An 18,615-nucleotide genomic window follows, 5' to 3' on the forward strand; every position below is an offset into this window, starting at 1 on the left:
CAGGGTGAGTACGAGCCCCAGATACAGACCAGAGAGGTGACGTGGAAGAAACAGCCCAACACTGGGCTGCACAACATGAGCCGAGAGCTCCAAGGAGTTGCAAGAAGTTGTGGAATACGGGTCAACCCCCCCTCCCCATCCCCCCCTACCCCAACTCTGCCCCCCCCCCTCGTGTTACCCCCCCCTTTCCGACATGTGTCTCCCCCCATGTGTAACTACCCTTCCCCCCCTGAGTCAATGTGCTATGTGTAAAAACTCAGCAAGTTATGTGGCAACCTCAGCTAATATTGGCCAAAAAATGTCTTTACACTGCTGTATGCTTGGAAAATGATGAAAAGAAAAAGTTGAAAAAAAAAACAGCAACAGCAAATACTCTGACACGTTTCAGCCGCAACGGGTCTTTGACAAAGGCCCGTTGCGGCTGAAACGCGCCAGAGTATTTGCTGTTGCCGTTTTTATGTGCCAATAAATCGTTTTTGTACCCAGTATTTTGCAAGTTTGGTCCCACGCATTTTTTCCAAGGCAGCTACACTGCCATCCACGAATCTTCTGCATTAAATACTGTAGGTGGCTCAAAGTCATTTAATCCTTAGAAAATGGTTATTACTACTTGAGTATTCTCTTTAGATAAGAGAAATGGGAGAAAGAAACCCCCTGTGATGCTAACCAGACATGTCCATGTAAATAAGCGTGCAAAATGTAGCACCTTAAACCTTGATCCTACTCAAAAGACAGCTTGATTAACCCATTCATATAGCATCCCACATTGTCAGCCATTTAGAATACACCACTTCATATGCGTGTTCAATAGCTTAGTACATTAGCTAGATCTTGTATGAACTTTGCAACGGTGTTCTTTAAACTGTGACTTGATTGTAGCAAACAAGTGTCTAAGGGTATACCAATATAATGGTTACTCATTCAATTACGCCGTGGCACTCCGGGTGCTGTCGGCGTGCTCCTACCAGATGAATTCAGCATGAAGGAGGAGGTTTGAACGGCGGTGCAGCTGCCATGAGAGGAATAATGGAGACCGGACTGCTGGCTTCACGGTACACAAAAATTTATTGTAGGCACATAAAAAGTAGCAAGAGAAACCTCTTAAGTGTTTTGTGCGGGTAACCGCACTTTATCAAAGAGTGACTATTCTTCCCAATGTGGCTCTTTTTAGCTGTATCAACGAGAAGGGCACGGTTGCTCTGAACAAAACAGCCACTCCTGCTTTTTTGTTTTGCACCGGTGAATGAAAAAATTGGGGGAAGGTTTTGTCCTTCAAACATGTTATATCTGTCACAGGAGACCTCAACTAGGTGCAGGGGCCTGCTTCAGTAGGCTTACCCTGAACAGATTCTTCTCCGGCTTCTCAGTGCTATTCGGCCAATAGCACTTTTGAAAAACCCACCAGTTGTGTGCCCGATCAACTCAAAAACTGTTCTGGTACTATGATCGTCCATGCTCCTTACATAGCCCTTGGTCTCCTATACTTTTCATGGAGCAGGGGCTGCTGGCCGATCAGAACACGAATCGTGACGGTGCAGCCAATCGGGGGACGAGGGCTCGTCCGGCTGGACCAATCAGAGGAGGAAGCCAGCTTAGGCACTCTGGACCGCTCCTCGGGGAGGTAGCTGCTGGTGAGTGGGAAATTTTAACTGGCCAATGGGAATCATGCCTACGGGACGGAGACCCGGCAACGGTTCCCTTGGCGATGGGTAGGCGCCTTCCAGATATCACACAGTTATTAGCTCTTTTCTGGAAGAGGTTACACGAAACATATACACTCAGTCCAAAATGAGCCTCACAGAGGCAGCCATTACATATGGTTTTGGGGCAGCCAGCCGGGCTTCACCTTAATTATGTGAGGCTGTCTACCTCTACCGTCACAATATTCTCTCTATTTAAGTGCGTTTCTTGTATTATAACGATGTCCCCTTGCCAGGACTTAAAGTTTCTGAACATCATTCTTCTTTTCATAGGCGAATTCATTCCTTTCACATTTCGTGCCACAATTTTTAGGTTGCTAACCATTAATTTGTTTGGGGTCTTTTTTAAGTAAGGCTTGTGTTTTTATCTCGTTAGTCTTGTTGGTCTCCCGCAGCTTGGCGAGTGAAAAAAGTTAGTGTCGCCTCGCTCACTGGGTTTAGAACAGTGGGAATGGGTGGACGGGTAAAAATGAAAATAATAAAGAGAAAAAAGAAGGGTTTTATCTTGGGTTGGGTTGAAGCCCATGTACAGCTTTGGCCGTTGACTCTGCTTGTGGGGTAATTGTGGTATGCAGAGTCTAATAGTGTATATGCTCGGGGTGCACTGTGGTACCTGAGATCATTTGTCTGTACATCGCACGATCTTGTCACTACATTTCCAGCATGTGCCATTTACGTCGTACGTCTTACATCCTGAAGAAAATGTCCTTATCCTGCGACTACTATATAAAAACATCGAGTTAACTTGAGCATCTTAAACATAATATACTTTTTTTTTTTTTTAAAGCTAAGTAATATTTTGGTTTTAACTTGCATTCTATAAAAACCCAAACTCTTAGTTAATATAAAGAAAATAAGTGCTTACAGCGCTAATGCTTAAAACAATATAGTAAAAATGAATACTAAAGTGATTACACAAACAAGCCTCTATATTAAAGGTCTAGGCTGCCTAGAAACTATGACCGATACAGGTCAACATAAACACATAGAAAACACAAAATAACTGGCGCCTAGATTTACCATACACCACCTAAGGTGATCACAGATCAAATATCAGACCAGTCCTTAGTGCCCAATCAATATCAGATGATTCTTGATTGATGTCTCATAACGTGGAAATAAACAAAGAAAAAAATCATAGTGCAACACTGGTATAAACAATCAAACTAAAAAGGACCACAACAACTTACAAACACACACTCACATAACACAGACTGACTGAAAAAACTGGTGCTATTTAATACTAAGAATAAAAACCTATAAAAGATAAAACAATTGTCTAAATAGACATGAGAAACATGAACTGTGGAGATCCCACCCGGTGATGTAAAAATTGGAATCCTACTCACGACAGGGCGGCCAACAAACAGCACTGATAGAAACTTTATCTCTCCCTCTGTGCTGGATCCCAATCTGGGGACTCCACAGTGTACTTTCAGGGCTCAGACGTCGCCGTCACGCTAGCTGTTGTCCTGATCGCAGACCCGCTGGTCACGTCGCATCCAGATGACGTCACTCGCATGCGCACCGGCACTGAAGGTCCCGATAGCTGTCTGCAGTTGCGGCATATAGCCAAACCACCTCCCCAGGCTATACGAAAGAACAAAGAGACCTCCGGGTTTTGGGTTTTCTTAAGTGGCATCCCGCTGCCTTCTGTGACCATGTCACTGCTTTTATTTCTTATTTGTGATGCTGGAAATGTCTGTTATCCGCTGTAGTCTGGCGTGCTGGGCAGAGCTCTGATCTCATGCGGCCGTCTTGGATGACTTTGCGCATGCGCCCCCGTAAATTCCAGTTCTTATTACATTTTTATATAATGCAAAATGTTCCATCAGCAATAAATTCTTTCACTGCCTGTGGTGCCTGCAATATATTGCATGTTTACATCATCATTTGGTTTCCTAGGGGCAGCCTTCAGATTAGTCTTAGGCACCCCTGGGTGACAGGACTCCCTGGCTGAGAAACACTGATGTAAATATATCAGATATCAATAGAGAAATGGTCTAATTCTCCCCTCGGGGGCAATATATCCCAGGGTCCCCACACCCTCGCTGGCGGTCTGTTTCCCATAGATGTTTTATATCGCGAGCCCAAAGTCTGTCATCTTTAAGTGGCCCACACTGTCCTTTAATATGTTCTCCGGCTTCAGGTCCCTGTGAAGAGAGAATCTCTGAGCTTGGTCTGTGGGTGTATTTTTATTTATATAAGGTCAATACATTTAATGCTTCAATAAGGGTTTTAGTGAGTACTGTGGGGAAGGGAGTTTGGAAAGAGTTGGTATTCCCAGCAGGTAAGTAGAGTCAAGAAGGCTGGAAAGGAGACAGGCCTGAGCAGAGTGCAGAAAGAGAGCAGGGATAAGGAGATGTGATAGAAAGACGTCTTGAGCAGAGTGACAGCAGAACTGAGATATAAAGACAGAATAAAGATGGACCGGAGCAGAGAGTGGAGCTGAGATATGAGAGAGGAAAATAGACAGCCTGAGCACAGCGAGAGACCATACACAATATAGAAGACAGAAAATAGACAGCCCTGAGCAGAGGGAGGATGAGACAGCACAGAAAAGGATGCTTTAAATTACCGATGAATAATGCCCGTAGAATGGAGAAACTGGATACAACTGACCATCTCAGCAGTGTAGAATCTGATGGAGAAAGAAGAAAAGACTTACCAGCCCAGCACGGGGTACAGTATATTCCCACCCAAACATTATTCCCAGCACGGGGTACAGTATATTCACACCCAAACATTATTCCCAGCACGGGGTACAGTATATTCACACCCAAATATTATTCCCAGCACGGGGTACAGTATATTCCCACCCAAACATTATTCCCAGCACGGGGTACAGTATATTCCCACCCAAACATTATTCCCAGCACGGGGTACAGTATATTCCCACCCAAACATTATTCCCAGCACGGGGTACAGTATATTCCCACCCAAACATTATTCCCAGCACGGGGTACAGTATATTCCCACCCAAACATTATTCCCAGCACGGGGTACAGTATATTCCCACCCAAACATTATTCCCAGCACGGGGTACAGTATATTCCCACCCAAACATTATTCCCAGCACGGGGTACAGTATATTCCCACCCAAACATTATTCCCAGCAGGTATTTGGACGTCTCCCTTGCCCCAGTCTGCTCATTCTCCTACCAGCTATGAAGCCTCAGACCGCATTAGATCCCTGACTTTTACCCATATTTAGGATCTCCTTGTGCCTACCCTGAGTGATGGTGCTATATAATTACCCACCACCTCTGCTGGTGGGCAGTTCCACTGAACCACTACTTTTTAATTGAGGGACTTCCTCACACTTCCCCGTTGCCTCTCACCCTCCGGCATCAAAAGCCGTAACCTCTTCTCTTCATATAGGAAATGTGTCCTTCCTAATATTCAATAATTGCTCTTAATGTATTTGAAAGTGTTTATCATATCCCCTCCCCGAACCCCCTCTCTAATTTCTCTCACCCCCCTCTCACCCTCCTTTCTCTATATTCCCTTCTCCCCCCTTTTCACTTGCGTTGCGCTGCTATATTCCCTTCTCCCCCCTTTTCACTTGCGTTGCGCTGCTGATCTTAAGTAGTCTCTTCTCTTTCAGGTGCTGCAATAAATCCACTTCACTTAAATACTCCATGAGGATAGGGTGACCAGATTTCAAAAATTAAAAACCGGGACACCTTAAAAAATTATTTATTAAACAAATGACATCACGCGACGCCCCCGGTTGCCATGACAACAAGACACTCTGATGCCCCTGCAGTGTTAGTGTGTATAGAGGTGGGGGCTTTGCTTGGGCCCTTCAACTCTTACAGCCAGGGCATTATTGGCCAGGAATGCCCAGTTCGGAGGGGATTACTACTGTACTTCAAAATGTATTTGATTCGTAACAACATCAAAAAACTGTAATACCAATAGCTAACAACCACAGACAATGATAATCTAAACCGTCAAATAAAATGTCTACGGCCCTTGTTCAAGCATGTTTGCGGTACTTACCAGATAAATCAGTGCCTGCAATCCACGACTGTATCCGCCTCTCCGAGCGTCTGAAAGCAACCCAGCGTTCCTGGTGTGTGGCTGAAGAGGTGAGGGACTCCCTCCTCTCAAACGGAAAATAAGAGCAAAAAATAGAGTTAGAACATACCTATCATACAGGGATGAGAGAGAGACAGAGAGAGAAACAAAAGTAATATACTGTATAACCACTTTGATTGGAGAAGACAGGTCATGTGATCATGCCACCGCGCAAAAAATCACTTGGCTCTGTCTCCTTCAATTTCGCGCCTTTGCCAGCTCTGTCTGACGTGCGCGCTGGCGCCATCTATAGACATCCTCAAAGAGGACCATAGATGTGAACGCGCAGCGTGCGCGCGTCTCCCCTCCGCTCCGTCTGAAATACTATAGACGCAGCTGTAGGCACTTATCGGCCAAAATGCCAACTATTATTCAGTAGCCTCGATAAGTGGGCGATAACGGCCTGTATCGCCGAAAAATCTTTTGAAGAAAATCAAATCGCCGACTGAGCGGCGATAAGCCACATAGACACTTTTCTGAATGTTCATAAACACTCGCGATTCCAGTAGCCGCGAGTCGGCGATCGCCGCCTATCGCCGCCTATCGCGGCCCTAAAACGGCGATTTTCTCCCCAAATCCAAACAGTAAAATAAGATTGGTGGTGAGAAGCATCGATGAGCGGCGATTCGGGACTTAGAAAAATGTTGGCCTTTTTCCTGCATTGGATTGATGCCGGGGATCTCAGGAGCTGATACCCATTAATACCAGCACCGGAGACCCCCGGCATGAAGCCGATGCAGGAAAAATGCATTTACAGCCACTTCATTACCTTAGCGGCCATGGCGACGTGTGTGAGAAGCCACCGGAGCCAAGGTAAGTTAGGTTTGCAGAGGCCCTGCAGCTTCCCCGGCACTTAATTTAGGTGCCTTCGGGAAGCGCGCGGGCCTCTGTAAACCCAGCGCCGCCCGCATTCAGTCTCGCGCGCCCCCTGGGGGTTGTGCCCAAACAACCAGTTGTGCCAGGGGAGCGCAAACTTTTGAAGCTGCGTCCCCGTGCCTGGCCTCCCCCGGTCTTGTGCCCCCTCCCCTACCTGCCAGCTGCGTCAAGTGACACTCCGTGGTCGCGTGACGTCACATGACCCCGCGGTGCATGGAGACGTGTCTGACATGTTACTGTTGCAGAGGCCTCACGTGATCCCCGGCATTTCATTTAAATGCCTTGGGGAGGAGCGCGGGACCTCTGCACCCGCCCGCGCCCCCCCAGACAAATCTCCCGCCCCCCAGATTGCGCACCGCTAACCTATAACATTATGTAGCTATGTAGTTAGGTTCAAATTCTCTGGATTAGTCTAATTGGATTTCATTCATTCCAGGACTCTGACCATAATCATTGGGATCAAATCAAGGACAGTTTCCATTGAAAAATGTATAAATGTGTGGGGTCACTGAGTACTGAGCACTCATAGTTATCACAATTTAGCCAAATATGAGTGTGTTCAGTTTCTCCGCACACTATCTATCCTTATCAAATGTTGTCTTCCTTTTCAATTTTATTATGTATTTTTATCATGTATTTTGTTATTGTATGGTAATTAATTAGCATAACTATGTGTTGATATTACATCATCATTCCTCTATAAGTATATATATATATATATATATATGTATATATATATATATATATATATATATATATATATATATATATATATATATATATATGTCCCATACAAGATTCTATTATCTAAAATAAGTAACATCTGTGATCTATTATGCCATTACCAATTGGACTGTGGGACTATAAAACCGTTACGTGTGAGTTGTAGCATTATCCCCTGATGAAATCAGCCGTGTGCTGAAGAAACGCGTAGGTACTTTCTTCTCGTTGCTATTGCCACACTATACGTCCTGACGCTGGAAGGGAAGTTGGTACACGACCAAGACGAGATGCCGGAATTACAGTGGAACCACAACATACCACAGATTGCCGGAGGACCACACTGCGAGGGGCGCAGCCTATCGAGTTTCCCGGTCATCGTCCAAAGTCTGGAGCTGCGGAGTGACCACCGGATTACCACGGAGCCCGAGCCTGTCTCATACAATGCTTTTACCAAACGGATGTTTGTGAGTTTGCTATTTTTATCTTGTCCAGGAAATGAAATTGTTAAACCGAATTTACACTTGGAGCGGGCGCTTTCTCTTCTTTTTTTTGTTTAGATATCTATCGAGGAGGTGGTTGTTTCCCTGAAGAGAGCTGCCAGGGCTCCAGAGGACGCCCGAATTGGATCCTTTTATGATTGAGTTATAACATAGCTATTAGAGCTAGGTTTCTGGACTTTTATTGTGTTTAGGCATAGTGTTTATTATTATTTTATTACAGCTACTTTTTAGTAATTGCATTGTTATTAATTCTGGCCAACTAATTCTCACTACCACTATCATCTATCTCTATCCAACACCAAATGGCTTTATCAGCTATATTATTTATTGGTTATACCAGGGGAGCAAAAACTTTTTCAGCTTGCCCCCCTGCCTTCCCTCTGCTGGTGCTCGCGCCCCCCCCTCCCCCTCCTTACCTTGATGCGGCGTCACGTGGGTGACGAGGCATTTGACGAGGGTGACGTCACATGACCCCGCGGCGTAATTTGACACCGCGTTGCCATAGACACGAGTGACGCCGGCAGAGTCAAGGTAAATAATAGCATTGCAGAGGCTCACGCGATCCCCCGGCATTTAATTTTAATGCCTCGGGGAAGTGCGCGGGGCCTCTGCAACCGGCCGCGCCCCCCCCCCTGAAAAATTTCCCACCCCCCACTTTGCGCACCTCTGGGTTATACCATATATATATATATCTATACATATATATAGATTATGTGAGTAGGTCTAATGGCTTTGCATCTCATCCCAGCCTCTGTTTAAAAGCTGTGTTTAAAACAGCATGCATTGGCTTGAGGATTGGCTTGTGTAGTACGAGCTTGAGACAAAAGGTGGCACTGAGTGCTCATTTGCATGTCATTTCCCAGAATCCCTTGCTGCAGTGGAAGCGCTGTATGCTGGGTGACAATGGGGAAAGACAGGGTTGCAGACCTGTCTAAGACATGCAAATGAACATACAGTAATATTTACAGTTGCTATATATATATACACACACACACAAACATATATACACACATACATATATACACACACATACATACACACGTATATGTGTGTGTGTGTATAAAACAGACTATATATATATATATATATATATATATACATACTGTATAGTATGTTTTTTATATAAAAAAACATACTATATGTGTATGTATATATATATATATATATATATATATATATATATATATATATATATATATATATATATATATATATATATATATATATATATATATATATATATATATATATATATATATATATAGCCTGGCCTTCGGCAGCTATTGCTAATTCTGGGCCTTTCCTCTGTCAGTCCTGTTAGAACAGGCAGTGGAAAGGTTAATTCCTTCAGTTGGCCTGTTTGTGAGTTTCAGCTTTGAAGTATTGTAGCAATATTCAGAGGCGGGCCTAAGCAACCTTTGAGCATGTTAATCCAAAGGGTGGATATGGGTTGGAACACCCCTTGATGTGTGTGTGAGCCAATCGGTATCCAGCTTTGAGTTGTAATGATTCAAAGTTAGAGACACTCCCTGAGGATATTCAAATTGAGACATGTCTCCAAAAATATAGTATGTCAGTTAGTTAGTAGGAGTAGGAGAGAAGAGATTGAAGAGAGGGGACAGAGAATCGTTCTCCCCCTCTTGCCCCACCTGGGTAAGGAGGGGGTGGAAGTTAAGCTGCCATGAGCAGAAATGCAGAGAGCAAGATCAGGCCTATGATGTTCTGCTGTATGCTGTGTATGCTGCTCTGAATAAAGAACAACAGAAAGAAGCTGCTGTGTGTGTATCACTGTTCCTGGTGTGAGGAGAATGGAGTGTCAGTGGGGGTCTCTTCTCTGGAGACCCCTGGGAATCCCTACTGGCTGGAGGCACTGCACCACCTAGAGAGAGCAAGGTAACCTGTCCCACACCACCTCCTGTCCCACACCACCTCCTGTCCCTGTCCTGGTTCTCCCCACAACACCGCGGAGCCCTCAGCCCTCCTGTTTACCAGCAGGTCACAGCACCCAGACCACTCAGAGTGACCAGAAGGAGTGTACCCCCCAATCTCATGTCGATTGGGGTACCATAGAAGGGTTACACATATATATATATATATATATATATATACAGTATATATAGTGCGCACACACACACACACACACACACACACACACACATATAACGTTTTATCCAACTTTGTTCATTTTCTCTACAAATGATAAATGAAAATGTCGCCAGAAGCGCTATTTTTCAAAATGTAGCATCTCTACTAATTAGTGTAAATGATACTTCATATAAAGCAGGTTATGGGACATAATATTAAATGACCATTATGTCTCTTATCACATCCCAGTATATGGATATCTTCTATTATCACAAGCTGCTAACATGTGACAGGGCTCAGAGTCTTAGCCCAGAATGTGACATACAGAACATTCTCATTCTAAATTTCAAAAAATATTGTGTTTATTTCTGACCTGACTGCCGTGGTTACAGCTCAACCGCTCGGTACCTGGGTTCTACTGCATGTCACCAATTTCTGCCACAACCAGCTGATGGTGGATCTACAAGGAGTTCAACGCTCATTGGCATCACATCTGTGGCTTGGTTGACGTATCATTTCTCCAGCTTTTTATTGTATTGTTTTTAAATAGATTATATTTATTTAGTTTAATAGATATTTATTTAGTTTAATAGATTATATTTATTTAGTTTAATAGATTATATTTATTTTATTTAATAGATTATATTTCTTAGTTTGATAGATTATATTTAGTAGTTTAATATATTATATTTAGTTGTTTAATAGATTATATTTGTTAGCACAGTAGATTATATTAACTAGTATTTAAGTCTCCCCCTCAGTGCCCCGTTAGGACCCGTGCACATATTTAACACCTTTTCGAAGTCGCTTATTTTTTAGACCCTCGGAGCCGAAACCTAAAGGGGTCAGCTAAGAAAGTTAGGATCAAGAGGCGCCGCATAGCTTAAAGACAGAACATTTCCAAGGGAGATGGAGACAATTTGGGTAAGATCTGATTAAAGGACATCCTTTGGGGAAGGAAAGGGTGACGGGGGAGTCTAAGAGGGGGGTGAGAGAGCAAGGTGGTGTGTCAGATTGGGGCAGAGCAAGAGAACGCAAAAATGATGGGGATTTGCTGCACACCAAAAAAAAAACAATAAATAGTGATATTTTTACCGGTGCCCCTTAGTCTCAGGGAAGACCGGCATTTCGTCCAATGGATACAATATGATTGATGGGAAAGGGCACACGGATTTGAATAAAAAAAGATAATTTATTGTGCCACAGACTACAATGTTTCGGCTGCTGGCCTTTCTTTGCTGGATTTAGTGGGTTTAGCCACTTTACCTGAGAAAGACCAGCAGGCCGAAATGTTGTTGTCTATGGCAGTGCAAGAGAAAACAGGTTGGGGGGGTGGGTTCTCGCAAGGTCGCCGACCCATGGGTGAGTGTCCCCGGTGGAAACTAGTCCTGGACCCCGGGAAAGCTGTCTGTGGCCCATACAAGCTGAGTAACATGTAGAAAGGACACATGTATGTTCAGAATGAGTTAGCATGGTATTTTGAGAGGCACCATAGCAGGTCAGTGCAAGTCAGTGCAGAGCACTGCAAGGTCAGTCAATATGAGGAAGGGTCCGATGGAGGAGTTGGAGGGTCCCAGAATATCTCTTAAAGCAGGGGTGCGCAAATCGAGGGGCACGACATTTTCTTGGGAGGAGGGGCTCGGCGCTTACAGAGGCCCCTCGCTCTTCCCCACAGCATTTAAATTAAATGCCGGAGATCGCCCGCAAGGCCTCTGTAAGTTCCCTTTCCTTGTCTCCGGCGGCTTCTGGCGACAGCAACGTGGCGTCACATGATGTGGCATTGCCATAGCAACGTGATATCACATGACGTCGTTACATCAGAACGTCGGAGACAAGGTGGGGAAGGTGGAGGGGGGAGCAGGGGAAAAAGGTTGTGCAACCCTGTCTTAAAGCATTGTCCTGCATACAGATCAGAGGCCAAGAATGGATATGGATATCCGATGTGAAGCCGGAAATAAGACAGAAAAGACCGTTTCGGGGGAAGAAGGTGAGTGATGAAATAGCCGTCACTGTGTAACTCTTCCAATTACCTGCAACTTCATGCAGAGAAATAGCAACGCTTGTTTTTAACGTGCTAAGCGCCTAATGGGGAATTCAACTGCTGAGAAGTTAAGGGAGTTACTAACCCAAACTCAGCAACGTTTCTGTGTCTCTGTGATAACTCCCTCAGGACATGCCTGGAAACCAGAGGTAACTCAATGTATTTTTGATAAATAGAAACATGACCATCTGGGGAGGGGTATATAATGGGTACTGGGCTTGGTGAGGTGGGTATAACGGGTACTGGGCCTGGTGAGGTGGGTATAACGAGTACTGGGCCTGGTGAGGTGGGTATAACGAGTACTGGGCCTGGGGAGGGGCGTATAACAGGGTACTGGGCCTTGGGAGGTGGGTATAATGGGTATTTGCCCTGTGGAGGGCGGTATAACGTGGTATTGGGGATGGGGTATAAGTGGCACAGGAGCTCTTGCGATACAGAGTATCACTGTCCCTGGTTACAAACACTTCATGTCTCCTGCAGGTCAGGACACGCACGAAGGTGGTGCCCTTTGTGCCACCAGACGACGAGGCGGGCTACGAGGCAGACGACGAGGCATACGACAAAGCGGGCGTCAAGTGGAACAATGAGGTGGGCTACAAGGCGGCCGATGACGCAGACGTGGTGTACGATGACCAAGGAGCATACGACAGGTGTGGCCGGATCTGCTGCTTCACCTTTTTTAGGCGGAGGAGAAGACCCCGGGAGCAGGTAGGAGAATACGAGAGTTGCGGACAGATCTGCTGCTTCACCTTTTTTAGGCGGAGAAGAAGCCAGGAGCAGGTAGCAGAGGAGCCAGGGCGTAGATACAGGGGTATTCTAGGGGCCCTGAGAAGTTGGTTTGACCGCAGGAGAGGCAGATAAGATCAGGAAGGCTGCGGGAGGGGCAGGTACTAGAGGGAGATAGGGATGTTGGGTGTGAGAGGGTGAGAGAGAACAAGGAGCAGGGCCGGAGCACGGGTTTCATGCGCCCGAGGCGAAACTTAAAATTTATGCCCCAGTTGTATAAAAAATAATAAGATAAATAAAATAATAAAACGCAAAATAAAAATAAAAGGGCGCCAAAATACTGGATAAAAAAAAGAATAATAATTTTAAAAAAAAGATAAATAAATAAAATAATAAGAGGAAAAAATAATAATGATTATTAATGCGCCCCTAGGACCTCTGCGTGCTAGGCGACCGCCTAATGGCCGGCCGGCCCTGCGAGGTATGCGGGAGGAAAAGGGGTGAATGGGATAGATATGCAGGGGGATGGGGGAGCAGGTGAGTTATACACAGAGGCACAAGGGCCCCATCACCCGCATCTCTATATACTGAGTGTGCCCCTGTGTATAACAACGCTGATCTGTGCTGCTCCATCTGATCTCACTGCGCAGTGATCCAGGGACCATCCGATCGCCATTTAATGGGGTCAGGAAGGAATTTTTTTCCCCCATTGCACAGCAGGGGTTATGTTTCGCCTTCCTCTGGATCACAGCAACAAACTGCCCTTTGTGCATGAATTATCAGTGAGATCTTTATACACCCTGCATTGGTCTTCACCCCTTTGCTGCCGGAGGGGCCTGCAATGCACTGCTCTGCGTGTTACTATATCGCTCTGCAATGTGCTGCAGGCCCCTACCAGCAAAGAGATTCATTATTTCAATAAAATACTCTCTTTAATCAAACCTACGTGTAGTGTCTTTTCTATCCGTTGTATCTATTGCTAACAGCTCAGTGATTCTTCCCCAGGACGCTGCACTAGTGTCACGCTGCCAAGCCCGGGTGTGAGGGAGATTTAAAGGGTCACATATACACTTCTGCCAAAACACGAGTGCAAACAGGAAGCCCCTCTGATCTCATATCTTTTATTACACAAAACGGTATCTAAAAAGGTAAAAAGAACATACATGGGATTCTGCTACAAATATCTCTCTAATTACAAACCAATTAGCAAATCATTCAGATTAGAGTCGAGCGAAAAGAAAGGGTTAAGTATCTCATGTACAGTATATGCAGTGTAGGCTGTCCTGCAGCATTACATGCAGGGGGCAAAGGTTAGGAGATATAAGTAATGCTGATCTCAGAGCTGACCGGCTGACCTGCTCTACTGGCTGACCGGCTGACCTGCTCTACTGGCTGACCGGCTGACCTGCTCTACCGGCTGACCGGCTGACCAGCTTCCCTTCTTTCAGCTAAATGACCTGAATTGTGGCCCCTGTATCTCCCAATTAAACGTTTTATTGGCATATTCTTGTTTGACTCGTTCTATACAGACATTTTCTATATATTCATTGTGGGATTTGATAACATCTGTAAGATCTCTCAGAATATCACATTCTGTACGTTTGTGTTGAAGATTTTTCCATTCTCAATTTACGTAATATTAGTTTTTGGCATCAATTATTTATATCGAGCCCAAAATACCTTTATACAGAATGCTGTTCCCTTTAGCCCACAAATGCTGCTTCATTAAAGCCCATGGGTGGCACTTTATGCATTCTCAAACTTTTAGGCAACATCCCTAATTTCCAAAAGTGGGATTAAATCTGTGCATATTTAAATGGTTAATTTTCTTACTCAGACTACTAAATCCCTCCCCAAATATATCCGTTTCACATAAAAGTGTGTGCGCTTCTCCTTCCGCCTAACTGGCACGTCGTCCTTACGGGCGCCACTCCTTGCAACTCCACGCTGCCCTCCAGTGGCAAAAGAAATAAGATACATTTACTATACTCGTCTGGCAGCTGCTCCCGTATAAGGTGGGTAACTCTGTATTAGGGGTCTTGGTAGAGTATATTTTATACTTATGTCGGATAGATGAGGAATTAATATTCCTAACGGGTTATTGTGAGAGGCCTTAGATCTTATCCTATATGCACGCAGCCCTCGCCTCTCTGACCTTGAACACGTACTTCAATCTGATTTTTTGAGACTTGAAACTGGATTTCCTAAAACAAACTGATTTTAAACACTGACAAGACTGTAACAATGGTATTTGGGACCAGAGCTAAATTGCTAAAGCTGCCAATGACAGAGCTTCAGATAAAAACCAGCTCTAAAACCATCCTAGCCCCTGTTACTGGTTTTATATATCTGGGCATATAGTTCAACTCCCATTTAACATTTGGGTTGCACTTTGATACCCTGACATCCAAATCCTATGCCAAACTAGGTGTACTTTATAGCAGGGGTGGGGAACCTTTTTTCTGCCAAGGGCCATTTGGATATTTATAACATCATTCGCGGGCCATACAAAATGATCAACTTAAAAATTAGCCTGCTATATTTGGTCAAACATTCAATTAACTGGAACTGCTTCTCTTTGGTGAGGCGTGTGATGTTAGCTGGTATTGATGATGTTGCTACTCGCAACTGGTTTTCCAGGTTTGGGTGACTGACTGACTGACACTTGTGTGACTGACTGACTGACTGACACTTGGGTGACTGACTGACACTTGTGTGACTGACTGACTGACACTTGGGTGACTGACTGACACTTGTGTGACTGACTGACACTTGGGTGACTGACTGACTGACTGACTGACACTTGTGTGACTGACTGACTGCCACTTGTGTGACTGACTGACTGCCACTTGGGTGACTGACTGACTGACACTTGGGTGACTGACTGACTGACACTTGGGTGGTGGGTGACTACTGTATGACTGATTGTGGGTTGGTGTCTGTATTCTCTCACACATTCACACACACAAATCGGAGCAGGGGTGGTGGGAAATCACACACTCAGACCCTCTCACTCATACACACTCTCTCACTCACTTTCAGACACTCTCTAAACAAGAATGACAATCAGCTGCAAGAAGTGGCAATTTGAGATGCATGAGGGACGGTCTGACAGCTTAGATCACACGGAGTCATTTTATGGGGCACAGATCATTGGGGGGGGGGGGTATCTGCAAAAGTTAATCATACAACATGTATTGAAGTCAAGGAGACCAATGATGCTGGGATTAGGCGTCAGGCCTGGTGGTGTCCCAGGGCCCTCCTGCCCTTCCCCTGTCAGGGCCCTGCATAGCTCCCTCTCCTCTTACACTGCGGCACTGCGGGGCAGGTGCTCTCCTCCGCAGCTGCTGCCCGGTGTGGGGAGGAGGAGGAGAGACGGTAGTGAGGTGTTTCTCCCTCCGCAGACTCAGTTTACAGTGTTCATAGCCGCACGGCTATTCGCACTCAGTAGAAAATAAAATGGAAAATATAAACATCCCTGCCAGGAATCGAACCCTGGTCCACTATGCTAACGGCCTGCAGCATAACCACTGAGCTATAAGACTTTCTGCTTGTTTCTAGTGAATAAAGGCATAGAAACCTACTGACATTACAGTGTTCATAGCCGCACGGCTATTCGCACTCAGTAGAAAGAAAAATGGAAAAAAATAAACATCCCTGCCAGGAATCGAACCCTGGTCCACTACTCTAATGGCCTGCAGCATAACAACTGAGCTATAAGACTTTCTGATTGTTTTCTAGTGAATAAAGGCATAGAAACCTGTTCATAAAAGCTCGGCTATTCGCACTCAGTTAAGTTCTACTGAGTGCGAATAGCCGTGTGGCTATTTGCACTCAACTCTGAATATCCACTGACCATTCTCATTCCACCCTTCCCTGTCTCTCTCCCCCCCTCCCCCCTGTGTGTGTGTGTCTCTCTCTGCCTTTCCTCATACTGTGCCTGTGTGTGTCTCTCTCTGTGTCTCTCCCCATGCTGTGCCTGTGTGTGTGTCTCTCTCTCTGCCTCTCCTCATGCTGTGCCTGTGTGTGTGTGTCTCTCCCCATGCTGTGCCTGTGTGTGTCTCTCTCTGTGTCTCTCCCCATGCTGTGCCTGTGTGTGTCTCTCTCTGTGTATCTCCCCATGCTGTGCCTGTGTGTGTGTCTCTCTCTGTGTCTCTCCCCATGCTGTGCCTGTGTGTGTCTCTCCCCATGCTGTACCTGTGTGTGTGTGTGTCTCTCTGCCTTTCCTCATACTGTGCCTGTGTGTGTGTGTCTCTCTCTCTGTGTCTCTCCCCATGCTGTGCCTGTGTGTGTGTCTCTCCCCATGCTGTGCCTGTGTGTGTGTCTCTCTCTGTGTCTCTCCCCATGCTGTACCTGTGTGTGTGTCTCTCTCTGCCTTTCCTCATACTGTGCCTGTGTGTGTCTCTCTCTGTGTCTCTCCCCATGCTGTGCCTGTGTGTGTGTCTCTCTCTGTGTCTCTCCCCATGCTGTGCCTGTGTGTGTGTCTCTCCCCATGCTGTGCCTGTGTGTGTGTCTCTCCCCATGCTGTGCCTGTGTGTGTGTCTCTCCCCATGCTGTGCCTGTGTGTGTCTCTCCCCATGCTGTGCCTGTGTGTGTGTGTCTCTCCCCATGCTGTACCTGTGTGTGTGTGTCTCTCCCCATGCTGTACCTGTGTGTGTGTGTCTCTCTCTGTGTCTCTCCCCATGCTGTACCTGAGTGTGTGTGTGTGTCTCTCTCTGCCTTTCCTCATACTGTGCCTGTGTGTGTGTGTGTCTCTCTCTGCCTTTCCTCATACTGTGCCTGTGCCTCTCTCCTCCCCCCCCCCCATTGTGTGAGTGTGTTTGTGTCCCCCATTCTGGACCATACCTGCATGGGTGGGGGAAGCCATATTGAGCCCTGGCAGCAGACACCCCGGAAGTTCTCACTGACACTTCCGGGTCTCACTGCTAGGCTCCGCAGTTTAGTCCCGGCCCCTGCTCTCCTCCATGCATTGTCTGCTCTCTGCTGCCCCCCCTGATCTGATGGTCAAAAGCGGAACAACCACAAAAAAACGGAACATTTTACAGCATGCAGGGCAGCCGGGCAGAGACTAAAACACCGGGACAGAGGTTAAAAAACCGGGACAGAGGTTAAAAAAACGGGACAGAGGTTAAAAAAACGGGACTGTCCCGGCTAAACTGGGACACCTGGTCACCCTAACTATGGGCGTCCCTGCAGCACAGCAACCTACTGTGACTCAGGGGTTTCTCCTAAGGGCCTGCGGGGTAAAGCTAGCCTATGCAGGCGGGTCACAGACCCCTGCACGCATACACCCTCCTCCTTTACCTTCCAGAACCCCTCTCTCTAGCGTGACCTCTCCCCCACGCTTCCCTTTCCTGTCCCTGTCATCCTAGCCTTCTGATTGGTTCTTCACATCAGGTGACTGCCCAGGATCTCATGGGAATTGTAGTTTCTCCACGGAGCCTCTCTGCCTAATCTGCACAGACACACAGCTCAGCTATTGCATCACACTGCCTGTCTCACTCTGCTAGGGCACACTGCAACACTGTTGCAAACACTCCACAAGCTTCTCACTGAACAGAGGCAGCACAACAGGACACACACTGAACACACATATGAGGTTCCTACCACATCCTTACATTTTATATATCTTTAGATATATACTAGCTGATATACCCAGCGTTGCCCAGGATTGCAGGGGCGGGGGGCGTGAAAGGCAGGGAGGGGGGGGGGGGGACGGGGGCGTGAAAGGCAGGGAGGGGGGGGACGGGGGCGTGAAAGGCAGAGAGGGGACAGGGGCGTGAAAGGCAGGGAGGGGGGTAGGGGCATGAAAGGCAGGGAGGGGGGTGGGGGCGTGAAAGGCAGGGAGGGGGGTGGAAAGGCAGGGAGTGGGCTTGAAAGG

At 46.3% G+C, this 18,615-nt stretch overlaps 1 long non-coding RNA gene across 2 annotated transcripts; it reads right to left on the reverse strand.

Annotated features, from left to right (window-relative positions):
* Positions 1 to 569: 569 nt before the first annotated feature.
* On the reverse strand, positions 570 to 18,397 carry LOC142485041 (uncharacterized). Of its 2 annotated transcripts, XR_012798355.1 has the most exons (5): positions 17,580 to 18,397; positions 5,706 to 5,809; positions 4,279 to 4,341; positions 2,314 to 3,853; positions 573 to 1,749 (listed from the first exon to the last, which is right to left on the reverse strand). It is a non-coding gene; the product is annotated as an uncharacterized LOC142485041 (long non-coding RNA). The 2 variants fall into 2 exon arrangements; XR_012798354.1 differs by having other exon boundaries at positions 570 to 3,853.
* Between the last annotated feature and the right edge of the window lie 218 nt (positions 18,398 to 18,615).

Source organism: Ascaphus truei, unplaced genomic scaffold (assembly GCF_040206685.1).
Source record: "Ascaphus truei isolate aAscTru1 unplaced genomic scaffold, aAscTru1.hap1 HAP1_SCAFFOLD_522, whole genome shotgun sequence".
NCBI lineage: Eukaryota > Metazoa > Chordata > Amphibia > Anura > Ascaphidae > Ascaphus > Ascaphus truei.